The sequence below is a fragment of the Mus musculus genome, chromosome 2 (assembly GCF_000001635.26).
Source record: "Mus musculus strain C57BL/6J chromosome 2, GRCm38.p6 C57BL/6J".
NCBI classification, from domain to species: Eukaryota; Metazoa; Chordata; class Mammalia; order Rodentia; family Muridae; genus Mus; species Mus musculus.
In genome coordinates, this window is record NC_000068.7 from 147,304,146 (window position 1) to 147,324,355 (window position 20,210).

Consider the following 20,210-nt stretch of genomic DNA (forward strand, 5'->3'; position numbering starts at 1 on the left):
CAAATCACTTTTACATGGCTGTGTGTGTGTGTGTGTGTGTGTGTGTGTGCGCACACATGCTGAGTTTCTTCCTCAGCCACTCTTCACCTTGACTTTCTGAGATAATGGCCTTTCACTAAATCTAGAACTCAGAAATTCTTTTTGGCTTGCTTGCTTTTTAAAATACATCTTTTTTCCTTTCTCTTTCTCTCTCTCTCTCTCCCTCATCCTCTCTCTCTCTTTCTTTTTCTCTTTCTTTCCCCCATCCTTCCCTAAGAGCTTTTTATTTCATGCATAAGAGTGTTTTGCTTATATGTATGTATGTATGTATGTATGTACATATGTATGCACCTACTATACACATGCAGTTCCTGAAGAGTCCAGAAGAGGACATACGATTCCCTAAAACTGGAGTTTAAGGTGGTTTTGAGCCGTCATGTACACAAAAGTGCTGGGAGTTGAATCCTATTTCTCTTTAAGAGCAGGCAGCTCTCTTAGCCATGGAGACTTCTCTCCGGTCTGTTTTTTCCCCAGAGGTGTTGGGGACTGAACTCATATCTGCATGCTTTAGCAGCGATGCTCTACCAACCGAGTCTTCTGCCCAACCCTTGGTTTATGTAATTTCTAAGGGTGTATAGTTCAGAAAAAGCTTTTTTAAGGATAAGCCCCAAATGACAGCAGCTCCACTAGGTAGGGAAGAGCCAACAAAATGTTTTATTCAAAGAGGCCCTCAAATCTTTCCTGCAGTGCTTGCAGTTTTTACTTTGTTTTTGACATCCAATAGGGAAACATCACACACATCTTACTTGTACAGAAATGGGAAATTTCTTCTCTGAAGTGCTTAGAAGCAGGGCTCTGGATTCCTTTTTGGTCTTGGAATTTGATTATAGATAATGAGAAATTCTGGGGATAGGACCTAAGTCTAAACATTAACTTCATTCTTCTTTCCTTTTTACCTTACACACACAGGCTGGAGGTTATTGGTGCAACATACATCTCATTTTCGTGGTGACTTGTCACATGAGGTCAGAGGGGGAGGCTTTCCACGCATGGTGACAAGTGGGTGCTCAGATGTGGGGCCATTTCCCACCGTGGATTTTCAGACTACAGCCGTGCCTGTGAGAACAAAGTCAAAGGAAGCTGAGGAGCAGAGAAGATGGGACCTGTTCAGGTGAAGGCTCTCCAGCAGCCAGTGTGTGAAATAGCTGCTCTACTTAACCGTTGCGCGAGGCTGTGCCAGGCTTTGTGGTACTTTGCCCTCACTACCTGTTAGTAGCTGAGAGGAGATCATGCTTCGGAAACCAAGCCACTTGGTTGCAGATGTTCAGTTCAAACTATGCATTACATAACAGTCATTATTTAACTTCAGTGCTTTAGCGCCCTCCAGTGGAATATGGATGTCATCACATGGAATGCTTCAAGGATGAAATGATGTCTTGAGGCATCTCCTGGCACAGAATGATCACCACCTTGTGAGTCTTATCCACTGACAGTAACATCCTAAAGTCTCTGGTCCTCTCCCCTCTAGAAGATTCCCCAGCCTCCAAGGTGGCAACCTCCATCAAGATGCTGATAGTGCTTGTAGTTTCCGGCAGCAACTTGCCAGACCCAGTGGTCCAGATCTTCCTTAGTAAGTGAGGGCAAGATTAGAGAGAGGAACACTTCCTTATATAAACGGAGAAGTTTGGGTTCAGAAAGGAGAGTCATGTAATTTGTTACACCATGAAGTTGACAGCAGAGCTAGCTCCAGTTCTCTTGTCTCCTCTGATGTCTCTTCTCAGAGACATGCATTCTGACAAAAAAAATGGAAGGCGGGGGTTGCTTGTGGAACAGCGGAATTGGAAATGTTGTCAGAAGACTAACTTGCTCCAGTGAGAGAATGGGCAGAGTTCAGTTATGTGCTTCCTATGACGTTTTAGTCAGTGGCCGATTGTGTGTGAATGACAGCATCACCAGGGAGACCAAGTAGGGAGTAGCCACACCATTTAGATATATGTAAATGTACTCTACTGGTTATAATCACTTTTAAAGTGTGTGTACACGTGCGTGTGCATGGGGGGGGGGAAGGTAGAGGCTCATGTACGCCTGAGAAAGTCAGATGATGGCCTCAGGTCTCAGGAGTGCTGTCTATCTCCCTTTCGAAACAATTTCTTATTAGCCTCACACTCAACCAATTATGTTATACAGCTAAACAGCAAGTCTAGGAACTCTCCCCTTGTCCCAGCCTCCCCAGTGTTGAGATTACCTATATACGCCACAGTACACAGCTCTTTTTCCTTGGGGTCTGGGAGATTGAACCCAGGTCCTCAGGAGATTGAACCCAGTGAGCATTTTACCAACTGAGTCCATTTCCGTAACTCTGTGGTCCATCTTGATTGTCACCCTGAGGGTAAGGAGAGCTACTTAGGAGACACACCTTTGGGTATATCTGTTACAGTGTTTCCAGAAAGTTTGCTCTGAGATGGGAGGGCCTGCCCCAGATGTTTATGGCCCTGTTTCACCGCTGGGGCCCAAGGATGAATAAGGAGAAAGTGCGGTGAGCACCGTCCTTTGTATGTTCGTTTCTCTCAGCTGCCTGAGTGCAAACTCAACTTGGCCAGACTTTTGTTGCCTTCCTTCCTGGCTGCGATGGATTGTCCCGTCAGGCTATAAGTCAAAATAAAATCTTTCTTCTTTATGTTTCGTTTGCTGAGCATTTTATCAGCACAGTGAGATAGACCAACGAATACCTCAAACAGCCCATGATGTTTGCACAGTGACACAAGGTCTACCAACACATTTCTCAGGACTGATCTTTCAGCCACACACGACTCTGGAAACACTCCCTGTACTCAGGAGGCCACAGTAGTGACACAGATAACCTTTGTCGCCTTTGCCTTGGAGTGGGTGCCACAGGGCAGAGACTACTGGAAGCCCAAAGAGCAACAGAAAGGAGGCACCTCTGCAGGAGGCTAGAGATGGAGACACTCTTTGGAGGCAGGCAGCTGCCCTCCCTCACATAGAAACAGCCCTCTCTCTTCTTCAATATTGACCTGCAGAGAAAGAAAAAAAGAACCCATCTTAATACTTTTTCAGTAGATCATGAAGCAGTTTATTTAATATTATTTGGATAACAAGCCTCCACATGAATGGGATTCGAATGTCAATTGTCTTAGGGGGAAAAAGATTTATTGGTTGGTAAATATTGAGAAAGGAACGCTGATAAAGACCGGCTTCAGCTGCGGCCTCGGCCGGGGACGGGAGAACAGGCCTGTGTTGTATTTTGGGGCCCTGGGAAGGCAAAAACTGGTGAATGTCTGCCTTTGTTGGTGGGTGTAAAAGTGGAGCCCACCACAAATAATTTCTTATTTCTGTTCACATAGATTTTAAATTATGTAGCTCCCCTACCTTGTTAAGCATTAAAGCGGTCTTGTTTAAGGAAAAGGCACTTAAATAATGAAGCTTATGTAGTTTGTTTTCAGACATCAATATCTGGCTTTGAGTGGCACAAAGAGATAAAGGAATGTGGATTCACGGCTTACTGAGATGCTTGGCAATTCTAATTCAACCCGACTGCGAATGGACACAAGACTGTTGTGACTCCTCCTGAGGAGAGAGAAGGCTGGGTGAGCACGTGGTTTGGGGAAATTGTATTCTCTTCTTCAAGTTCTTCTGTTTCCGAACATTTAATCCCACTGTTCTCATCTTTAATGAAGGTCTCTTTGGTAAAGAATCTTTTTCCTGGAATGGCAGAGGGCAACAGAAGCTGGATTCAGAAGCACACAGAGCTGGGGAATGTGCGCTGCAGTGGGACTCAGACAGGGAAAGGCTGCCATCTTGTGGTCGGCTTGGTGCTCTGCAGTCTGTGAACTGTCCCTCTGCAGAAGCCAGCAACCCTGGAGGGAAGGAGTCTGAATGCTGGATTTCTGCAGGACAATGTGGATGCCTTTAGGAATTACTCTGACTGTGTTCAGGTGCCCTCCGAGGTAGCCTCCAGCGGGTATTCTGCACGTATATCGTCATTCCTGGGGCAAGGCTAGGCCTCACAGACACTTGGCAGACTGAGCAGGACAACCAGCAAACAGTGAGAACAAACAGCCAGACACATATGCACCATGTACTTACTGTGTTCCTGGAAGGCAGCCAACTGAAAAACACCCAGGACAAGGTGAGGAGATAATATCAATATACCTAGGAAGAAGTATACAGAAATGACCTGTGGTGCTTCATCTAGCAGGACATCTGGTCAACCCCTCAGACAAATCCAAGCCAGAACAAGCAAGATCTCTGGCCTGGGGGATTTATTCTTTTATAAAATTGTATAAACACACTTGTAGAAATGTTACACATGGTATGAAAGAAAAACAAACAGAGATCTTCAGAGAGCAAAGCAAGATCAGAGTCCGGGCCACTCTAGTCACTCAAGGCTCACACTTAGTGCCATCAGCTTCCAGACATCTTTCCATAAACGTACTTAGTGGAAATTCAGAACACACCTTGATTTAAATGTAGTCAGACCTTCCATCTCATTGGGTAGGGTGCTTTGACACTTAGCACAGAGCCAGATATAATATTCCAGGTCAATACTAATTAAATCAGCGGTGGCACAAGCCTTCAATTCCAGCACTCAGGAGCTTGGGAGGCAGAGGCAGGTGGATATCTGTGAGTTCAAGGCCAGCCTGGTCTATGGAGCTAGTTCTCAGACAGCCAAGGAAACACAAAGAAATCCTATCTTGAAAAACAAACAAAAGTTGGGTTTTAAAAATTAGTTGTGTAATTAATAGCTAATAATAAGCTAATAAGCCCCCACTTGGCTTCTGCTATGTGTTGGACGCCATATTGAATGCTTGCATAAGTAATCTTCTGCAATCTAAGAACAGCAATCCAAAGCATAGATCTTTATTATCCCCTTCACATTGACGGTGATGGTGACACTGGAACACGAGATATTAGCCAGCTCTCTCCTTAGAACCTGATATCTATTTTTATATACTTCTCTTTTCTTTTAGAATTTCACACACGAGTACTACATTTACATCATTGTTGTTCCTCCCTCTCTCCACTTCAGCTCTTTCTCTGTTCCTCTAACCCCCTCTCGGATTCATGAGCCCGTCTTCTTTATTATCTAACACACATTCATGCACACATGTTTATGTAGGCACACACACACACACACACACACACACACACACACACAGAGAGAGAGAGAGAGAGAGAGAGAGAGAGAGAGAGAGAGAGCCTGCTTAGCTCATTGGCATTACTCATATATGTATTCATTTGGTATTTGATAACCATCAGGATTATTGTCCCTAAAGAAGACAAATTTGCTCTCCCTCAGTAGCTGTTAACACCCGTAGATCTTAATCTAGAGGTAGGGGCTTGTGAGAGTTCCACTCTCCATGTTGGCATGTCAACAGTGGTTGTGGAAGTCATGATTAGGTGAGCATAGCTTTACTATTGTATTACTGTAGCTTCACTGTCATAAATAGAAGACAGTATCTCACAGCAGAATTGCTTGTCTTCTGACTATAAAAATGCTTTTATCCCCTCTTCCATGATGTTCTCTGAGTTATCGGTGTAACAGTTGTATTGTAGATGTGTTAACTGGGGTTGGACACCCCGTGGTCTGCATTTTGAGCAGTTGTGGATTTCTGTTATAATCTCTTCCTGCTTAAAAAAAAAAGCTTCTTTGATTAGGGCTAAAAGCTATACTTATCTGTGGTTATAAGGATAAGTCATTATAATGCAGAAGGGACTTACACTATTATACATAATATCATTTAGCATAAATTGAGTTTAAATTATATTACGGTTTGGAAAAGTGGCAGTAGCAGGTTCTTCTCTGGAGTTCATGACCTTATAAGCCATGGGTAGTTGGCCAAGTTTACAGACTCAGGCATGGGTTTCTCCCTTATTGAGTGGGCCTGAAGTCCAGTTACAGAGCTATTGGTTGTCTCCTGGATATAATTGCTACTATTGTGCCAGTACAGATAACTTGCCACATTGGTCATACAAACTTGGGGTATATAGGCTACAGCCTATAGGTTGGAAACAGCTACTGATTGTCTTTTTCCCTTAGGAGCTTGCATAAGAGCCTGTGCTGTTGACCAGTAAGCCAGAAACGTACCCTCATTCACTTAGAATGTGTTCATGATGGACATTAAGGTGTTTTCACATTTTCTGCTATTAAAGATAAGGATGTAGTGAAACTGTAAGGCAAGCACTTCTTGACACATTTGTACTCACCAGAGAGTTCATCTGAAAGGGAGGAGTTTGGGTAATGCACTTTTGGATCACTGCAATCCACCTTCAGAGAAGACATGTTGACTCTCACTAGCACTACCTGAGGAGCTCTCGTGCCTGTGTCGTAAGAGGGTGGCCTATTCCCTCCCCTCTGATTAAAGGAGTGAGGGGCAGAAGTTAATGAAAGAGCACAGGGATCCACTATCTGTGGTTGGAGTTTTGTTCCTGCCTAAAGCTTTTTACTACGTATCACTTTATTCATTTCAATTAGCTCAATTAAAAACTGATATAGGACCAGGACTGTCTAAGCCTCCCTTATCCTGTATTCCTTCTAGCATTTATTTTTCCTGTTTTTAAAAAGTGGCCTTTGTACAAGCCTGCAATCCCACCAACAATGGAGGAGTGTTCCTCTTTCTCCACATCCACGCCAGCATCTGCTGTCACCTGAATTTTTGATCTTAGCCATTCTGACTGGTGTGAGGTGGAATCTCAGGGTTGTTTTGATTTGCATTTCCCTGATGATTAAGGATGTTGAACATTTTTTCAGGTGCTTCTCTGCCATTCGGTATTCCTCAGGTGAGAATTCTTTGTTCAGTTCTGAGCCCCATTTTTTAATGGGGTTATTCGATTTTTCGAAGTCCACCTTCTTGAGTTCTTTATATATGTTGGATATTAGTCCCCTATCTGATTTAGGATAGGTAAAGATCCTTTCCCAATCTGTTGGTGGTCTTTTTGTCTTATTGACGGTGTAGATGGCCTAGTCGGCCATCACTGGAAAGAGAGGCCCATTGGACACGCAAACTTTATATGCCCCAGTACAGGGGAACGCCAGGGCCAAAAAGGGGGAGTGGGTGGGTAGGGGAGTGGGGGTGGATGGGTATGGGGGACTTTTGGTATAGCATTGGAAATGTAAATGAGCTAAATACCTAATAAAAAATGGAAAAAAAAGTGGCCTTTGAAAACACCACAGGAACACTGCAATCTGCCCTTGTAAATGGTTCAGCTGTTACAGATGACCAGTTATTATTGTTCAGCATCTGTTGCTTTCTCTGTACATTCATTTCATATCAAATTTTAGTGTCTAACTATTCTAGTATATCTCGTAAGAACAAAGATCTGCTCCTGTATTGATCTAGGATAACCACTGGACCTGGGGGGATTTCATGTTGATAAATCTACCTAGGATAGTCTCCTCTCTTCTCTGGCCAGGCACACAGCAAACCTGTGCCTTGCCTGTGTCTCTGCCTCACTCTTACTCCACTGAACTGGAGTCTCCTTAGGAACAAGGGTTGTGTCTTATCTACATTGAGATCTTCAGTGTGGGGGATGGCCCTGAGCTCAGATGATGTTTATATTGTTTTAATTGTGTTAGAACAAACTGAATTGAAGATGATGGTTCCTTCGTAAAAGCTTTAGCAGGAACAAAACTCCAGGCACCTACAACCTGTGATCAGTGTTGCACTTTCATGAATTGTATCCTCCCATTCCCAAATTAGAAGAAAGGGAATAGAATACCCTTCTATCTCAGTACTGATCTTATGAAACGAAGATGCTTCAGTGAAGAACTAAGGGAAGATCCACAGTTGGTCTCAGTTACCCAGTAAGGCAGCCACATGAGACACTTCTAGCAAAAACACATTTCTCAGTCCTCTTCCATTTACAGTGGAGTTCCTTTTTTACCTCTTTGGATCATAAAAACATAAAACTTTAAATATTTCAAGCATTATATGCACCTATGAGATTGGTAGTAACTATTAAAAAAGTAACTGGTAAATTTACCCTCCAACAGATTTTGAGGTTGTGTTGTTAAAATCATCTACAATGTTCACAAAGATTTGAAAAAATGGGGTAGTGCTAAACATATTTTACAATAACTAAATGCAAAACAAAGGACTAGTAGAACATTGTTCATGACAAGAAGAGCCTTTGTGCCTGACAGGGATGCAAAGTGGTACCACTCCAGGTTGGTTGAGTTTTGGTTTTGAGACTGAGTCTTGCTGTGAACAGCTTTAGGACTCATGGAATGCAGCTTACCAGTTAGCACAAACACAGTGGGTGTGCCTTAGCGAGGCAGAGGTCTGAGGAGGACTACGTATCCTGAGGACTCCATGCTGTTATGGAGCATCGATCTGCTTGTTGCCCTCACGGTCATTACATCCCTCCCAAGCTATGAGTTGTGTAAAAACTCTAAGGGGTCTCCAGCCCCTCACTGGGCAGTGTCATTGGCACTTAAGATAATAGCAATTGATCTTTTCTGAGCATTGCTGCTGGAGCAGAATAATGATTTAAACATCACCCTTAGAAAGAATGTGGAGATGTTGAATGTTAGTCAAGTTCGGTTAAGATGTTTTTGCTCGGGACTTGGTTGTAGAAATTCTTGGGGAACAATTTAAAGTTCAGAAAGGCACAGCCTTAATCACTGAGCAAGGGGTTTTGGAGGGCAGGGCAGAAGAACAATGGCAGCCCGGCTGCTACTAGATGACACGCCTCTCCCTTGTTAAGGCTGGGCTGGGAATCAAGGTGGTGATGACTTTCTTGTATCCATTTTTGCTCTCAGCTTCCTGATAGGATTTAATAAAAAATGTTAATGAGTCAATGTGCACCTGGAGGGTTTAAAGTAGAAATGACTTTTTTTTAATATAAAATTTTAGATTTGTGATTCTTTTAAGATTTTTATAAGATTACTTTTTAAGATAAATAATAAAACAGTTGATTCTTTCTCTGTAACTGAAAACTGCAGTCTGCCAGAGAAAAGTACCTTGCTTGCTTACCCTTTGTTAATCTATAATGAATTGCTTAGTTACAAATGTACGTGGATTCTTGGGAATATCTTATTTTTCACATTTGTTTTTCACCCATAATACATGAAACATTTGATCATGTGAGGGTGATAGGGACCATGGTTTTTCTTACATATACTCATTGTAATCCTTCACTTAAAGAAAAACAGTTAGAATAGGGAACAAAACACCCATGGGAGGAGTTACAGAGACAAAGTTTGGAACTGAGATGAAAGGATGGACCATCCAGAGACTGCCCCACCCGGGGATCCATCCCATAATCAGCAACCAAACCCAGACACTATTGCATATGCCAGCAAGATTTTGCTGAAAGGACCCTGATATAGCTGTCTCTTGTGAGGCTATGCCAGTGCCTGGCAAATACAGAAGTGGATGCTCACAGTCAGCTATTGGATGGAACACAGGGCCCCCAATGGAGGAGCTAGAGAAAGTACCCAAGGAGCTGAAGGGGCCTGCAACCCTACAGGAGGAACAACAATATGAACTAACCAGTAGCCCCCAGAGCTTGTGTCTCTAGCTGCATATGTAGCAGAAGATGGCCTAGTTGGCCATCATTGGGAAGAGAGGCCCCTTGGTCTTGCAAACTTTATATGCCTCAGTACAGGGGAATGCCAGGGCCAAGAAGTGAGAGTGGATAGGTAGGGAAGCAAGGCAGGGGGAGGGAACTTTCGGGATAGCATTTGAAATGTAAGTGAAGAAAATATCTAATAAATTGAAGAAAACAAAAGAAAAGAAAAGAAAAGAAAAGAAAAGAAAAGAAAAGAAAAGAAAAGAAGAGAAAACCAGAATGGAAACACATTGTGACTTTTATACTGCTTGAAAGATTTTGCTGGGGATATATAAGCTGTGGGAGGAGAAACAAAGTTGTTGGAGCTTATTAAAGCTTGCTTTCTCCACCAAGTGTGTGTGTGTGTGTGTGTGTGTGTGTGTGTGTGTGTGTGTACTGTGCTCCTGCACCCTCACAGTGTGCATGTGCACATACATGGGTATGGATGTGGGTGGACATGTCCCATAGCGCACTTGTGGATGTGAGAGGTCAGTGTTGGGTGCTGGTCCCCATCTTCTGCTTTGTTTGTTGTTGTTTCACTGTGTGCACTAAGCCAGCTGGCCTGGAGTGTTACGTCACCCTCCATCTCTGCCTATGGTCTCTCCGTGGGAATGCTGTGGTTACAGAGGCTGATGTGACCTTCACATGGGTTCTAAGGATTTGAACTTGGTCCTGACACTTGCATACATTGAGCCATATCCCTGGCCCAACCCTTGACTTTTATGTTTTTAACTTCTCAAACTCATTTCTGGGTATAACCTACCCAAGAGAAATGAAAAGTTTACATTTACACAAATAGACCTGAAATGAATTCTCTACATTATTCCAAACTGGGAAAACCCCAGGTGCCTTTCAGAGACTGAATGGGTAAAGGTACCATGGGACATCCACACAATGACACTTTTACTATTTGGGGCAAGTGACAACTAAATGTGGATGCTTGGATGGAAGCTTGATGGAGCTGCTCTTTGGATGCTTACAGAGGGAGCATGGGAGACAGTTTCCTCAGATGCTGCACAGTCTGCAAAGCTGTCTAAGTGGCCGTGGCAGACAGAAGTTGTTGCTGCCTGGCTGGAGAATCATTGCACTAGCGATGCTGAGCAGGAGGTGTTTAGGAGCAGGAAGTACTCAGAAGCAGGAAGTTCCTGGGTTAGGAAGAGAGGGCATCTTTCCCTGGCAGGGTCTCTTTACTGAGTCCCACTAGCAGGTCCCAGTGCAAGGCTGCTTGCAGAGTGAAAATGGGCAGGTGGGATCCCAGCTCTAGTGTCATAAAGGGGAGCAGAGAACAGTGGGTTCAGAGCTTAGAAAGTTAAAGTCAACATGGATATGCTCCTCTGTAGATGCTTTGAGTAGCGGGATAATTCTGCCTGCAACAGAAGTCCAGAATGTTACTTCCATTTAAAGCTCATCAGTAATTTGGTGGCTCTTCCATTGGGGAACTCTCACTGATTCCACCTTCTGCCTTGCCTTCCCTTTTCTCCTACTCTCCTTTCATCTCTTCCTCCTCCCTTTTCATTTGTGGTTCATCTAGAACTGCAAAAAATCTTTGGCTTCAATTAATCTCTGGGATAGCTCAGCATCCTGCCCTGCTTCCACTGCATCGGATGTTGTCCTTTCTGGGATGTTTCAAGTCTGGGGGACATTGACAGAACATATCTAAGCATTTCACGCCAAGATTCAAAACATCAGACTTTATCTTTGGGTAAAAATATATGACCTCTTTTAGCTTTAGTTTTCATAAAATGGGAATGAGCATATGGCCACATGTGCTGTAAATTCCACAAACCGTAGGAAAGCTACTGGTTAAAAAACCCAATCGCAGGTAACTCTGGAACTAAGGGTGTGAGGAGATTCTCGGAGAAGAAAGGCCAATGGAGACTCTTTGGTGACCACTCAGGGACCCACATATGTGGGTAGTCAGATCACGGTTTACCTTACCCCACAAAGACTGGTAGGAGAAGGTAAGTGAGAAGGATTCCATCTGGAGAACATCAGTATCATTAATGACATAGAGAGGGGACATGGCTCACTCTGCTTGACCACCAAGGATGTTGCAGCTAGGTCTCACCTTCTGGTTAGGCTATGTGCAGAATATTCTTTGAGCAATCTGAGTAACTCTAAAAGAAAGATCCCCGGATGCTGCTCTCAGTGGCTCTCCAGCAAAGTGGCTTATCCAGGTGCTTCTACAGCAGGCTGTGCAGATGCCTAGCATCCTGGCACTCAGACCTTCCCATTGAGTTCCTTGCACTGGCATACAAGAGACAATTAAGAGTCACTGATATAATGTATTAGTTCCCCCATGGGGACAAATGATCACAAATTTGGTGGCTTGAATAGATACATATTTATTCCCCTGCAGCCCTGGGGGTGAAAGTTAGAGATCAATATTGTGGGCCAAATTCAAAGTTTTGGCTAAACTTATTCCTTTTGGAAGCTCTAGTGGGGATTGGGAAGTGCATTAGTCAGCCAGCTACAGTGATCTTCGGAGTAAATGTTCACCCGAGAAGCCGGCCTAAAACATCCATCCAGAGACATGCGATCATGGGGAGCAGGGAAGTGCAATATCTAAATGATCTCTGGTTCAAATAAAGAATGAGATCGAAACAGGTTGACTTTGAGTAAAACACAGAGAATAACCAAATAGAGAAAGCATGGACTAGTCATGAAGAAGAAAACTCTAAAAAAGGTACTGCTAGTGCCTTGGGAATTAAAAAAAATATACACTATAACAATTAAAAAAAAAAAACAACCCAAGATGTTATTTAGAAAAAAGCATTCAGGACATAACTCAGAAATTGAAACTGTATGGTGGCAAACAAAGACTTGAAACAAAGGTGAAAGAAGATGTGGAGTAGGAAAAGAGGGAGAGAGATTGAAATCAGGAGAAAAAAGACAGAAAAAATTAGAGGAGTGGCTAGGAAATGTGCTAAGTAATAAGTTCCAGGAGTGGGGATCACAAAAGAGGAGACATATTGGATTGGAAAAATTCAAAAGCTTTCCAAGATTTATAGAACCAGGTTTCCAAAATATAACTGTCCCTCAAGTTTCCAGCAGAAAGGGCAAAAATGAACTCAGGCCATCGCACAAATCACAGTGTCACCTGAGACAAAAGGAAGGGCCAGAGAATGAATGAGAGCCAGAAGACATGAGCTCAGAAGCAGGAAGTCTTGGGTTGTCATTGTCAGGATGACAGTAATGGTCACTGTGTACACACCAGAGCCAGACAGCGACTCCCAGATAGAACCCCCTGCAGGCTGAACCAACCCAGTGTGACGGAAGGTGAAGACATTTTCATGGGAATGAAGTTTCTAAGGCTATTTTTGTTTCCCCCAATTAGAATCAGGAGTACACTCCCACCATCCCCAAGGGGGGGAGGCAGGAAGTACAGGAATGAGAGGACCAGACCCAGGAGTTCTGAGTGACAATGGCCTCTGAGGCTGTGGCCTACAAAGGATCGTTAGCTGCTCGGGATCATACCACACCATTCCAGATTCTCATCATAGTCTCTGGGAGTGGCATTAGCATAGACAGAAATAGGACTTATTTGGAGGCCTCTGAATGCTCTCTAAAGAGCTCATTAGGAAGTGGGAATGACTCAGAAGAGAAACCTTATATACTGGGATTTATTCAACTGATGAAATTTGGTAGTGAATTAATGATTAGTTGTTTTTTAAACAAAATCTCAACCACTTGATTTTACTAATGAAGACTTGGGAGCCAGATGTTAGGGTTGAAGTCTGCTTGCTTGGAGAGGAAGATAAAGAACTCAGCTGACCTTCCTCCTCCTCAGTAGACATCCCAGAAGGATGCCTTCTCTCAAACCATCTCAAAAATCCTCCTTCAAACCAAATCTCCCTCCCTTCTACTTCTTGTACATCTCTGTATCCATCCTCCTGACTCCCTCTTATTCCTTATGTTTTTTTCTTAATAATCCTGTGTTTACTTCCTGTCATTTGGTTGCTTGCTTGGCCTCTTAATTTATAGTTGACTTTATTTAATCCTGTTTACAAAATTCAAAGAGAAAGCTCTTGGATTAAAGGTGTGCTACCTTCATGGAGTCAGGAGGGAGAGAAGATGGGATGGGGGGTTGCAGAGGAGAAACTGGGAAGGGAGACAACATTTGAAATGTACATAAATAAGATAACCAATAGAAAGAGAGAGAGAGAGAGAGAGAGAGAGAGAGAGAGAGAGAGAGAGAGAGAGAGAGAGAGAGAAAGAAAGAAAGAAAGGGAGAGAGAGAAAGGGAGAGAGAAAGAAAGAAAGAAAGAAAGAAAGAAAGAAAGGAAGGAAGAAAGAAAGAAAGGAAGAAAGAAAGGTGTGTGTTAATGCTGAGCCACACCACAACTGAAAGCAGTTAATAACACAATCTTGGGGGTGTCAGTGTGATCAAATATCCTTCAATAATCAGTACATAAAAATCTAAGCAAATCTAAAAACAATGATCAACTTTGAGTTATTGATATCTACAAAAGAAATCATAATTTTTGAGCTCCAAACATATTTACATGTTTACAATAATTTTGGCAATAACTGCTTGTCTGTTTTAAATCTTGAAATGCTCATTTGGGGAGGGCTGGGATTATGGCCAGGTAGGGTGTATGGCAAGACAAACAAAAACATGAACCCCGCAACAAGAGGCACAGTGAAGAAAACCAAGTGTCTTTTATCTAAAAGGGTTAGGAACCAAAGGTCTGAATGGATGCTTGTTCCTGTACAGTGCTGTCTTAGGTAGGGTTTCTATTGTTGTGGTGAAACACCATGACCAAAAGCAACTGGAGGAGGGAAGGGTTCATTTCACTTTAATTTCCATGTTCACATTAGAGTCGATCATTGAAGGAAGTCAGGGCAGGAACTGGAAGCAGAGGCCATGGAAGAATGCTACTTACTGGCTTGCTTGCCATTGCCTGCTCAGCCTGCTTTCTTACAGTATCCAGGACCACCAGCCCAGGGGTGGCACCACCCACAGTGACCTGGACAATCCCACATCAATCATCAACTAATAAAACACCAAAGGCTGGCCTACAGGTTACTAGTATTTCATTTCTCAGTTGAGACTCCCTTTTCTAAAATGATGCTAGCTCGTGTCAAGCTGACATAAAACTAGGCAGTATAAAAGCCATGGAGGTTCTGGACACAGCACACCTAGGCTCTGAAGATTTCTTAGGATGGGAATCAGTTAAATACTCACAACCAGCTCTGTGGTATGAACTGGCATTTCCCAGGCTTTGCCAAACCTTGGATTTCTTGTGTAAATTGTGAAATTTATGACATGTACTGGGATACAAATTTCATAATATAATTATGAAATTATGACATGTACTGAGATGAACAGTGTTCTCCCAAATTTTTGTTCGCTGGGAGTCTCAGGACATAATCTTCTTTGGAAAGATGGTTGCAGATGTCACAAGACAGGACGACTGGTTCTACTGGGTGGACCCTAAATTTCCTAACTAGTATCTCGTAAGAGAGGAAGCTGCAGACACACAAGCACAGGGGAGAGAGACGTTCTTGAGAGACTAAGACCTCAGTAGCTGCTCAGCAGTCCATGATGCCAGAGGACTAGATGATTCCTGGAATGTCTATGGTGTTTCATCTGTGTTGGAACCTAAAGAAGCCAGGGTGTGATGTCAACAAAAGATGACAGCAGCAGCAGCAGTGGTGGTGGCAAGGACAGACACACTCACCAGCAAGAGCAAAAGCTGGGTTTTCCTGGGATGTTTTTGTATCTGGGCCACCCACCAGAAGGTGTTTCCCTTCTCAGTCACTCCTTCCTGGAAACACCTTCACAGGCCTGTGTCTTGGTTGATTGTAGGTCTTGCCAAGTTTACAATGAAGAACAGTCACTGTATCTTCTGTCTGTCTGTCTGTCTGCCTGCCTACCATCTATCTTTGTTAAATCCATATATATAGATTTGAGTTATATACACAGGTACAAACCCTCTTTATCTAAAAAATGCTCAGTGCATCTACTGTGACCAAAGACATTTACTTACATCAAAATGGGGAACAGTTCACATTGGTGTGACATTACCGAATCTGTATTCAGATTCCTCTCCTATGTACATACTATATTTTATACCTTTTCCTGTTTGTTTGATTTGTGTCTAGAACCTTTCCTCTGTTTTCATACCATTTTCCTTCCACCACACGGACAAAACTCTTCAATGTGAGGCCTGGAGCTAAGTGTGGTAGTTCACATCTGTAAATCTTAGTACACAGGAGTCCGAGGCAAGAAAATCCTAGGGTCAAAGCCACCCTTCAGAAAGAGACAGTGCCTCAAAGAAGAATAGACATTAGGCCTGAAACTGGAACAGTGGGGATGTCACACCATCTTATTCTACTGGTGGCAGCAAGGCATGTCCAGCTCAGAATCCAGGGAGAGGGAAACAGATCCCAGAGTATTGAGCTATGAGCCTACATGGTAGGTTGTCCCTGTGCTCTCTGAGCACTGTACAGGGAACAAATTTCACTCTCCCAGGTGATGTCCTTACCTGTAGAATGCCAGTAGCAATTGCTACTTAGAGTCAAGATGAAGCGGGGGTGTAAGTATTGAACCCCTTACCCGAGAAGGATATTACCCAAATCCCCCAGCAAATTTCTGAACCAGAAGACAGTATCAAAGTATCGAACGCTACATAAAATTGCTTTATCGTATGTGTCCTGTGACTTTGTCATGCAGTCTCTACGTTCCGAATGCTGGGTCCCTCCTCTGCATCCCTCATCCCTCCTTTATTATTAAATACCAGCAAGAGTAAATTGAAGAGAAACCCTGTCATGTTGCCACAGTCAGTCTGATAAATGAGGAGGCTGCTCAGTGACTGGTGGCTGGGCATGGGTGGATACCCTGGACAGTGCAGTACTCCATCTGCTTGGTGGGATGGAACAGGACAGCCCATGGCTTTGTCTCTTTCCTCAGCAGGTATGGCATGGAGTGAGAGCCACCCAGTCACTCCCTGGGACACTAACTTAACATTAATATTAAGTCACTAACTTAATATTTTAATAATTAGGTTAATTATTAAAATAAAAATTAAATATTTCAATTTAGTAATAATTTTTATGTTGTTTTAGTCTGGGGGTAGTCTGTTACATAGACAACTGAAAAGGTTTACTGCTCATTTCCCATTGAAAATTACCTACTTGAGACAAATAATCAACTCTGAAGCTTTCAAAATTTCTGGGAACATCGCTGCTCATTTCTATATGGCCCTTTTAAGTAAAGTAGAGAGAGAGAGAGAGAGAGAGAGAGAGAGAGAGAGAGAGAGAGAGAGAGAGAGAGAGAGTTTCTAGCACAAACACTCCTGAGAGACTTGAGTTCCGTAGTCAACACTGAGGAGGGAAGGTAAGAAGAATGGTCCAGGACGTGTTTTACAGAAGTGTTTGCCAGGCACCAGACTAGACTCCACATGTAGGACTTCATCGTGATCACTTTGCAGCGGCCAGTTTTGTTGGAAATGGGAGGTACTTGTGACATTCGGCTCCTTCAGTTCCCTCCATCAACCAACAGGTGGTAGTAGCGGGCTGGGTAAAGAAAAGCACCTGCTGAAGTGGGCGGTGCACCCCAATTGTCAGTGTTTGACAGGATCTAAATGAAAAGTGTACTCAGAGAACCCACGTTAGTCCGATGGTGTGCTGCAAACACTAAACTGCACCACACCTCCGATCCAGGAGGGTGCTGATATTCAAGGAGTGTTCATGGTTTTTAGTTTTAGGGTATCTGTCCCACTGTCAGATGAGCTACACACCTAGAACAGTGAAGCTGCGGCTGAACATTGCCAGTACGGCATAAAATCATCAGGGGTGGGAAAAAATGTGCTAAGTGTGGTCCTTTTTCTGGCAGAGGTTGTGTGTCCCCCGTGAAGAAGCCAGAGGAGCCAGGTCCAGCTGAAGGGAAGAACAAATGTACTAATTGCTGAATGGATAGACCGAGACCCAGCCAATCTCTTGTGTGGAGACTGGTAGGATTCATAAAAAAGGCTGTCAGGATGTGAGAGATGCGACTGGTAAACTGGGTTTCTGGAACCCTGTACTGTTCAGGGATGCTGCGGTTAAGGAGCGAAATCTGGAAGGAATTCAGAGAAAAAAATTTGCCTGGAATGTTGTATCCCAGACACCTGTCCTGGAATACCTCCCAGCCCTCTAGAGCATTATAGATTAGCGGCTCTTTTTATTACAACTGCATTGATTTTGTTTTGTATGTTTATTTTTTGTGTTTGTGCACATGAGTGGGTGCGCATATGTGGTGTGGAGGTCAAAGGGCAGGTTCCAGGGATCCGTTTTCTCCTTCTTTGTGTGTCCCTAAGATTAAATTCAGGCCATCAAGGCTCCGCAAGAGGCATCTTTACACAATGAGTCATCTCACCCAGCCAGACTAATGTCTCAGGTAGTAAAAGTGGCACCACAAACATCACTGTCCTCTGCAATATTAACATCAATGTTCCAATTCCTGGAAATACCTTACCTGACAGATTCTGGTGACATTTGGTGTGTTCCACAAATGTTTTGTGTGTTTTGTCTGAGTAGACACTGAAGAACACTGCTCACCCGAGAAGACAAGTGTCCCAGTCCAAGGAGATTTTACTTAAAAAATAATGCATTTTACCAAGAATTTGATGAAAAAATTAATGCATTTCAAATAGTTTTGAAGATATGTCACACCAGAAATACATTTTTCAATGTGAGCCACCATGCAAATTATTGTGTATGGTTTGTAATTAAAATAAGAATTTATAAAATGATTAAAACTTTTTATTATGTTCTACTTTGCTTAAACAATGCTGATAGTGACATAATAAATTATTTTGGTGACTGTAGTAGCTCAGGTTTTTTACAGTTTGTGCCCCTTCTTTCCTGCCAAGGTGCCTCATTGTGTGAATGAATGTAAGTAATCTTTTAATCCCTATGCTTTGGAGCCAGGATACAAACTTTGAGTCTAGCCTGGGGCCTGGGATAACAATACTCCTCTCTCCTCTCTTCTCTCTCCCCTCTCCCCTCTCCCCTCTCCCCTCTCCCCTCTCCCCTCTCCCCTCTCCCCCTCCTCCTCTACTTCTTCTTCTTCTCCTTCTTCTTCCTTCTTCCTTCTTCCTTCCTCCTCCTCCTCCTCCTCCTCCTCCTTCTTCTTCTTCTTCTTCCTTCTCCTTCTCCTTCTCCCTTCTTTCTCCCTTCTCCCTTCTCCCTTCTTCTTCTTCTTCTTCTTCTTCTTCTTCTTCTTCTTCTTCTTCTTCTTCTTCTTCTTCTTCTTCTTCTTCTTCTTCTTCTTCTTCTTCTTCTTCTTCTTCTCTCTCTCTCTCTCTCTCTCTCTCTCTCTCTCTCTCTCTCTCTCTCTCTCTCTCTCTCTGTCCCCCCCCTCTCTCTCACATGCCCTCATTGCTTCAGTCTTATTTGCTCTTTATGCTAGGTGTTAGGCAGAAGTTTTTTGTTGTTGTTTATTTTTGTTTTTGTTTTTGTTTTTTTGAGACAGGGTTTCTCTGGGTTAGCCCTGGCAGTCCTGAAACTCATTCTGTAGAGTGGAGCTCTTCCTGCCTCTGGCCCCTGAATGCTGGGATTAATGTCATGTACCACCCCTGCCTGGCTAACTTGCAGCTTTTATAATAAAAGTATCTAAGTATACTAAGAGAAAAATATAGTACCGAAGACAAAACCAGTGGCAGAACCAAGAAGAAAATTTGTATTTGCTCCCATGCAGTGCATGAGATTGTTTTGTCTGTCCATCCTTTAATTAATTGCATTGCCACAGAAACTTTCTGAGGACTATGTGGCTCTCAGGTCTGCTAACTGTCTGGGTTGCCCAATAAAATGATTAAAAAGTCAGAGTAGAGGCTGGAGGTAGAGTCCAGTGGTAAAGTTTTTACCTAATAAGTGTGAAGCCATGAGTTCCATCCTCAACACAGCAGAGGGTGGAGGAGGATTCTACAGTTCCAGTCCAGATTCCAGTTTCCCACTGCAGCCGCATGGCCTTCTGTCCCTCGGTTTCATCACCCCCATAGGTTAACATCAATAGTGCACACCCTTCAGTTATGGAGAGCCCCAGAGGTGATGTTGAAACACCATCATCTCATCCAGGTACACTGTCTGCTGGGGATACCTGGAGACCCTGGGAGGAAGTAGAAATATGTACATATATCTTTTTCAGCTTTCAAGAACAGATTAATCTCTATATAAGATCCCAGAGAACTTCCTACCAGTTGACTGGATTGCTGGATCTAATACAGAACGTTTTGGTTGTTGTTTAAACTTTTCTTGTTAGTCAAAGTCCATTAAATAGGAAGATGAAGTATATGTGAGGTAAAGGTTTTTTGTGGGGATTTTTTTTTTTTTTTTTTTTTTTTAGACAGGGCTTCTCTGTGTAGCCCTGGCTGTCCTGGAACTTGCTTTGTAGACCTTGAACTCACAAAGAACTGCCTGCTTCTGCCCCTTTAAGTTCTGGGATTAAAGGCGTGCCTAGCAAAGTATTCTCAAAGGAACTGATTGAAGAAATATTGGCCAGTAGACAATGGCAATAAGATTCTAAATTATTAATAGTCACTATTTTCTCAAGGACATAGGAACGGACTGGAAAAGAAAAAAGTGTATATTTAAAAACTGAACAAAGGAGGCTGGAGAGTTCCCTCAGTAATTAAGAGCACTGGCTGCCCTTGCTCAGGACCCAGGTTCAGTGTCCA

The 20,210-nt window shown here is 43.1% G+C and overlaps 2 long non-coding RNA genes across 2 annotated transcripts in view; one reads left to right on the forward strand and one right to left on the reverse strand.

Annotated features, from left to right (window-relative positions):
* Nucleotides 1-20,210, forward strand: part of Nkx2-2os (NK2 homeobox 2, opposite strand) — a 147,599-nt gene that overhangs the window by 120,063 nt on the left and 7,326 nt on the right. The window contains exon 5 of the long non-coding RNA NR_030769.3: nt 949-4,126. This is a non-coding gene — a long non-coding RNA (NK2 homeobox 2, opposite strand). The remainder of the gene's footprint in view (nt 1-948; nt 4,127-20,210) is intronic.
* Gm14110 lies at nt 828-19,630 on the reverse strand. Its single transcript, XR_003953941.1, has 3 exons — nt 19,401-19,630; nt 4,084-4,149; nt 828-3,011 (listed from the first exon to the last, which is right to left on the reverse strand). It is a non-coding gene; the product is annotated as a predicted gene 14110 (long non-coding RNA).